The sequence below is a fragment of the Dipodomys ordii genome, unplaced genomic scaffold (genome assembly GCF_000151885.1).
Source record: "Dipodomys ordii isolate 6190 unplaced genomic scaffold, Dord_2.0 Scaffold79, whole genome shotgun sequence".
NCBI lineage: Eukaryota > Metazoa > Chordata > Mammalia > Rodentia > Heteromyidae > Dipodomys > Dipodomys ordii.
The window spans coordinates 4,909,885-4,917,177 of NW_012267295.1; the positions used below are offsets into that span (position 1 = coordinate 4,909,885).

At 48.9% G+C, this 7,293-nt stretch overlaps 1 protein-coding gene across 1 annotated transcript in view; it reads left to right on the forward strand.

The window, feature by feature from the left end:
- Nucleotides 1-7,293, forward strand: part of LOC105992014 (apolipoprotein L2-like) — a 19,199-nt gene that overhangs the window by 3,696 nt on the left and 8,210 nt on the right. The window lies entirely within an intron of this gene.

The window sequence follows — 7,293 nt, forward strand, 5'->3', positions numbered from 1 at the left end:
GGGGATGGTAGGGGGAAAACAATGGAGGGGCTAACAATGTTCAAGAGGAAGTGTACTCATTACCTCACTCATGTAACTGTAACCCTCTGTATAGTATCTTTACAATAAAAAATTAAAAAAAAAGAAATAGACTGAGAAGGACTTGAAATGCAGGGCCCGAGTCACTCCTGTGAGTAGATAAGCAAAGTGGGTGAGGCTGAGGGTAGCCTCCTACAAGCTGAGATTTTCATTTTGGGGTACCACAGAGGATAGATGAAGCTCCCAACTCAGACATAGAGCTTGTAACTGGACCCAAACAGTTAAGGAGAGCTGGGCTATATCCAAACTCAGCCAGGAGAAGATTCTGTGGTAAGTTGGAGATGGAATGATCCACCCTCCTCATCCCCACCCTCCTCATCCCCACTAGGGCTCTGACAGAGAAGGATTTGTTCTCATCTTATAGATGAACTCAGATAAGTGAGGCAATCATCTTCTTGGCCATAGTGCTAGGCAGTAGGAGAACTTGGATTGATAGCTAGGTTTGAGTCTGATTGTTCCTCCATCTCCCTGTGCAGAAAAGAAGGTGGGAAAACCACTCAAGTGGTTTACAAGGCTGCCTGGGGTGCAATTCCAGTGCCATGCTAAGACAAGGCATCCTGGAGGCAGTCAGATTACTTAGGTGGCCCCTAAATGGAGGAAACATAGGAAGGAGAAGGAAGCTGGGCGCTGGTGGCTCACACCTGTAATCTTAGCTACTCAGGAGGCTTAGGTTTGAGGATTGTGGCTCAAAGCCAGCCTGGTCAGAGAAGTTCCTGTGAGACTCTTATCTCCAATTAATCACTCAAAAACCAGAAGTTAAGCTGTGGCTCAAAGTGGTAGGATGCTAGCCTTGAGCAAAATTGCTCAGAGACAGTGCCCAGGCCCTGAGTTCAAGCCCCACAACCACCACCAACAATAACAAAAGATAGACACACTCATATACTGCCTGAGTGGATGTAAATTGGTACAATTTGTTGTATAACAGTGTGCTTAGATATGAGAAAGTTTACATTTTCTCTCAAGGACTAGAAACAATCTAATACCCAACAATTACAGGAACACAGCCAAGGGGCCTGGGCAGCCCACTCTAGCTGGGAGGAAGGATCCTGTAGAAGTAAGGAATGTGCAGATTTGGGGAAGACAGTGTTGCCAGCAAATATAACAAGACAGAGACCCAGGAATCAGGTTTAAGACATTGATTTGGAAGGAGGGAGTTGTTATAATCAACATATATACATGAATGCATGGTTTCATCTATTTAGGGGAACAAAACATAGTCATCAAGAAAACGAGACTTCATTCAGGAGGACTTGGTTCAAGTCTTGGCACCAGCACTACTATGAAAAGTAGGGCAGGTCACCGGACCTTGCCTTGGCCTCAGTTTCCTTAACTGGAGCATCAGAGCTCACACTCCACAAATATGTACAGCTCTACAAATATGTACGGTATTTTATGTCAGCGTGAAAAACAGGGAGAAATGTTGATCATTAGGAAATGGTTCTAAAACTCCAGTCAAGTAGGGAAGGAGGTCCACTGAGAACTTAGTGTGAGAGTTCTAGGCCACCCACCATCCCACCTCAGAGCACTGAGCAAGGGATGGCACAGCCCTGCAGCCTTGTCTAGGATGGCCATCTCAGGGTGAGAAAGGCCCCATCAGAGGGGTCAGGCTGACCTCTGGAGTCCAGCCCCAACTGCAGCTCCTCTGCCAGGAAAGCAGCTGTGAGGCTCAGAAGTTTTAGAGCTGCTGTGGACTTTGTCCCCTCTTGACCAGGTGCCATAGAGGCTGAGCAGGGTCAGTGGCCTCTGGTGACCTGGGGGGGGGGTGAAGCTGGTGGGGTTCTGCCAGGAAGCAAGGCATGATGTTTCCAGGTGGCAGAAGCTGGAGATCCTGGCAGAGGAAGCCATGCAGGCCACTGTCTAAAAGCTGTGTGGACAGGACACCCAGCCACAGCCCAGCAAAGAGCCTGCAGTGAACATGCAGGATGCAGGGAGATGTGGGGAGAACGGAGGAGGGTGGAGGGATTGTGCAGGGGCGAGGGTCTGAACCAAGTCTAGGTGGTATGGCAAGGCTTTCCTCCTAAAGACTAAGGAGACCTTGGGAGGATGATTTGGGTTGTGAAGGGCCCAGAAAGTCAGGCTGAGTGGATCGTTTGGGTGAGTCATCACAGAAGGGTTTGTAGGGTGCTCGGAACTGAGAACTTTCAATTTCCCTTTCCCTTCCCTGTGCATATCTAGCCTGGGTCTACGTTATTGTGACCGAGGAACAGCTGGCCACACATCGCACACAGCCACAGACCACTGGGTCGCCAGCAAGCCCATCAGGGAGAGAGTCTGTGGTGAGTTGGGCATGACCCGCTCTCCCCCCCCCCCAATTCCCTGCCTGGGGAGGAGGCAGAGCGGGCAGATGGCCTGGCTCTGCCTGTGGGAAGAGGATGGGGCACCCGTGTGTCCAGATGCCAAGGTGACCAGGTCTGGGGACAGCATGCCCAGCACCATCCTGGTTTGCAGTCTTACAATCGAAGGCCTGGCTCTGGCTCTGTGTGTGTGGAAGCAGAGGAAAAAACCTAGAAACGTCTGGATTTTTACAGTCACACATTTTGCTTCAATTCAGAGTCAGAGGGCCAGTGTGGAACTCCACTCTGCTCTCCAGAGCTGTGTCTCACTAAGCAAGTCACTTCCCTTCTCTGAGCTACTTTGGTGGATGGATGGAGTTAGGACCCTGCCCTAGCAGGCTTCTCTAGGGTGGGTGGGAGGTGCAGGGCAGTGAGGACGGAGCAGACATTGGGAACACCGGAGCCGCAGGAGCTGTGGGATGCCAGGGGAGCAGGAGGCCTGGGTCCCGTTCTCAGATGCTGGTGATGTGCTGTGGTAATAGACGAAGCCTGAATTGCCAGAGCAAGTGTTACTGGGTGTTTGGTGTTAAATGGTCAATAATTACATTTAAATTATGGTATCTGGGGAAGATCTAAACCTCACTTATACGCCAACAGAATACATGCGCACACATACACATGCACACGCAGGTCTACACACTCCTGCTTCAGACGGGGCTCCATGCATGCCCAAGCCGTATTGCGCCGGCCTCCTGGGTCTCTTCCCCCAGGCTGCTTCTCCTCCTGTGTTGAAGGGTGGTCTGCTATGCCCAGTTACTCACTCATGGTTTCTTATTTGCCTGTGTGCTACTTCGTGTGGACTAGAGACCTGCAGGGGAGGGTGCTTGGCCATGTCTGGAGCACATTGCCAGGGTAGCTGGGCATTGGTGATTATTCTTTAAAACTCTGGAAACTTGACTGCAGACATGATGTGCTGTCCACGGCTTGCCAGACATGGCGGCATTTGGTCATTTAAAGTCTGGCCAATGTGCTAGTTTTCAAAATACACCTCTCAGTATTAACCTACATTTCCTGCTTTCGTGTGATGGGGTGGGGAGAAGGGAGCAGCCAGGGCAGTGAAGACATTCCACCCTCCACCCTTGCCTGTGGAAGGCCCTGGCTGTATTTGTGATCCCAGTGGATCACAGGGGTGGAGCCTGAGACAGGGCCTGGGGTGTCTCCTGGGGCAGGAGGGACTTGGGACCTCCTGGCTAAAACCTGCCTTGCTTCCTGGCAGAATCTGCCCAGCTTCCCTCCACCCCCATCCCCGGCAAGCAGAGTCCTTAGACTCTGCTCTCCGCAGCGGTTCCAAGACTGAGTCTATTTGACTTACTGAGTTAATCTTTTCCAGAATTTTAATGTTATTTTTTTCAAGATCCTCTATCTCAACTGAACTCCTCTTCATCTCCTCCATCATCTTTTTTATTTCATTCAGTTTTTTGTTTCTCAGAATTCATTCAAGAGGACGTCTATTCCTCCTGTTCATTGATCATTTTATTGGTCATTCTTTTTGAATTCCCCAATAAATTCTGCTTCTCAGCCATTAGACCTATTATTATGGACTTGTTGCCTTTTGCCACAGCTGGATTGCCTCTCCCCTGCCCCCACACCTGCCCTGCTCCCCACATTTCTCTCAGTCAGTTTTGTAAATTGCACTACTATTTATAATCAAGGGTGGGGAACTTCTGACCTATGGGCCATAGAGGGCCTGCAAACTCATTTTTGCGTAAACAGGACAGACATGCATTGTTGTTTGCTGCCTGTAACTGCTCTGCCTGTATTGATCATTGTGTAGTCCAAAAATGATGTTAGAAGTATACAAATGGACTGTGGCAGGAAAAAGTTTTTCTACTCCTGAAGGGATTAGAAGCAAGATGAGCTGACCATTAGGGCAGGGCCACAGAAGAAAGGGGCAGTGCAGAGCAGGGGACAGGGTCTGTTTCGAGGCCCTGGTGGAAGAAAGGATCCTGCTGAAGGAAGATTCAGGGTTTGGGGAAACACAGGCACACTAATGAATGTTCTATGATAGTGACTTGGGAAACGGGTCCTGTACACCTTTTGGAAAGAGAGAGTTCTTTACTATACACATGCAGATGTGAGTAATTACTTTTTGTATATTTGGAGAAGCAGAGTATAGTCGTTGAAATCAGGGGATTTCAATCAGAAGGAGTTGAATTCAAGTCTGGCTCTTTCATTATTGTCTTTGGACACTGTGGTCATGCCTTCTGCAGGGAAACAGGAGCCAGCAGGGGTCCTCATCTCATAGAGCGGATGTGAACACCCCGAGGCGCAAGAAGTCTGTGGCTGGACCTGCCTCACATGATGCGTTCATGATGTGTCCTTTCTTCCTACAGCCTGGACACCGCCCGAGACGAGAAGGCAAACCTCTCAGCGATTGCACCGCTGGACCCATGGAACCAGAATTCTTTGAGGCCTTCCCAGGTAGTCACATCTTCTTCTCTGACTGAGTTCTGTTCAATGCTTAGCTCCAAGGCGAGTCACCCTTCAGAGGAGTCAGAAAAGCAGAAGGGGAGCCCCATGAGGGAACAAGAGGTGTTCCCTAAACCCTTATCTGTGGGGCTTCCCATCTGACCTTTGTTTACAGTCATGGCCCAGGTGTTCACTGTCCCCTCTGGTGGAGCTAGTCCAAAGGTAGGGCCAGGGAGAGGACACCAGAGGACGGCAATGGGGAAATGAAGGGGGAGCAGGGATCAGGAGTGGAGGATTCAGGAGACAGCACTGTGGCTGCTCCTCTCCTCCCACCTTCCCCTCTTCTCTGGGTTGACCCTGAAGAAGTCCCCAGGAGCAGGATGATTCCTTTAGCTTGGTGTCCCAGCATCTCTGAGTGGCTCAGAGGTGTGACCGATTCTACTTACCTCATGTGGAAGAAAAGTCTGAATATGACACAAAGGGAAACAGCTCTATTCCTTCACTCACCCAGTCCATAGGACTATGTCCTCCCAGTCCTGCTTTCTCTGCCCTGTGTAGTTTTCCTCCTTGATTTGCCTTGAAGCAAGTCAGTTCTTCCCAGGAGCTGGCCCTGGAGAGCAAAGTGTGCCTTCAGTTGTCATGCAGAAGAATAAGAGAAAGGGAAAGATTTGACACTGGTAGCTCCCTGCGGGTCCTGGGATCCCAGAGGGAGGCCTGGGTGATGGAGTCCTCAGGATATATTCTTCCTCATTTAATAAATGGGCCAGCATGGGGGTCACAGGAGCTACTGGAAGCCAGGTGTCTAAGACATGGAGAGGTTACAGGCCCTGAGAGGAGGGTCTGGGCCCCACCATCACCACCACATGAAGATTCCCCCCTCCACTGCCCGCCTCAGTCTCCATCGTTAGAGGAGGAGCCTTTCTGTGTGACCAGTTTTCTCCAGAGTGTAAACTTGAAATGTCTTTTTTTCCAATCAAATTTAAAATTCCCATGCTGATATTATAGAACAAAATGCAGGAACCACTGGAATTTAGAAAACATGAGCCTTGAAAGTAATGTTAAAAATTGTTGTCTAGTCAGTCTTGGGTTCGTATCTTGGGATTGAAGCCACCTCCTTCCTTTCCGAGACTCCTGGTCTCCTGCGGAAGGAGGCCACACTGCCTCCCTTGTGTGTACCCACCAGGAAGCACATTCCAGACCACGTCCATAAGCATGTACTGGTCTCAGTTCCTGCCCTGCCATCCCATCATCTCCACGTCACTGCAAACTACATGGGCAAGCACTGTTATTATACTATTTATCTCATTGATATGAATATCCATTTGCTTCAGGGTCAGGCATTAATGTTTTTAGTTACTCGGGTTACTTGGGTGGGCAAGCAACACTTTATGAGTCTGGTATTCATTTCCTCCCTCCCTCCCTCCTTTCCTTCCCCCCTTCTCTCTTCCCTCCCTTCCCCTCTCCCTCTTTCCCTCCCTCTCTCCCTCTCTCTCTCCCTCCCTTCCTCCCTCTCTTCCTTCCTTCCTTCCTTCCTTCCCTCCCTTCCCCTCTCCCTCTTTCCCTCCCTCTCTCCCTCTCTCTCTCCCTCCCTTCCTCCCTCTCTTCCTTCCTTCCTTCCTTCCTCTCCATTTCTCCCCACCCTCTCTTTTAGTCACAGTCTGGCAACCCAGCCTGTGCAACCCAGCCTGGCTTTGAAGTCACAATCTTCCTGCCTTAGCCTACCAGGTGCTACAACTATCACTCTAGGCTTCATTTTCTAAAACATTGAAAAACCTAATTGCATATTCCAAAATAGCCAGTAACGAAGATTTTGAATGTCCCTGGCCAAAGAAATGATGAATGCTTAAGATGATGTGATACCAATTACCTTGAAATATCATACTGTACCCCATAAAGATACACAATTACAGTAAGTCAGTGAAAAAGGTATCAAGGAGTCTTTTCAAAATATTAAAAAGATCCAAATTCCAAATCGTATCTAGGTCCCAGGAATTTAACTAAACACACACACATGCACACGTGTACATATGGAATATGTACAACTGTACCTATGTAATAATTCAAGTGTAGTCAACATTATATTAATTTCACTTTGGCACTGTAGTAATTCCTTCCCCTCTTTCTTTGTGTGTGCTAGTACAAGGCTTGAATTCAGGGCTCAGTTTTGTTTTGTTTTGCTCAAGGTTGGCACTCTCCCAATTGAGCCATGCTTCCAGTTCCCATTGTTTGCTACTTAATTGAAGACAGGCTTACCAATTTATCTGCCTTGGCTGCCTTTGAACTTGAGTTCTACATAACAGCCTCCTGAATAGCTAGGATTATAGATGTGAGCCACTGGTACCTGGCTGGCTTCCTTCCTTCCCTTTCCTTCCTTCCTTCCCTTTCCTTCCTTCCTTCCTTCCTTCCTTCCTTCCTTCCTTCCTTCCTTCCTTCCTTCCTTTCTTTCTTTCTTTCTTTCTTTCTTTCTCTCTTT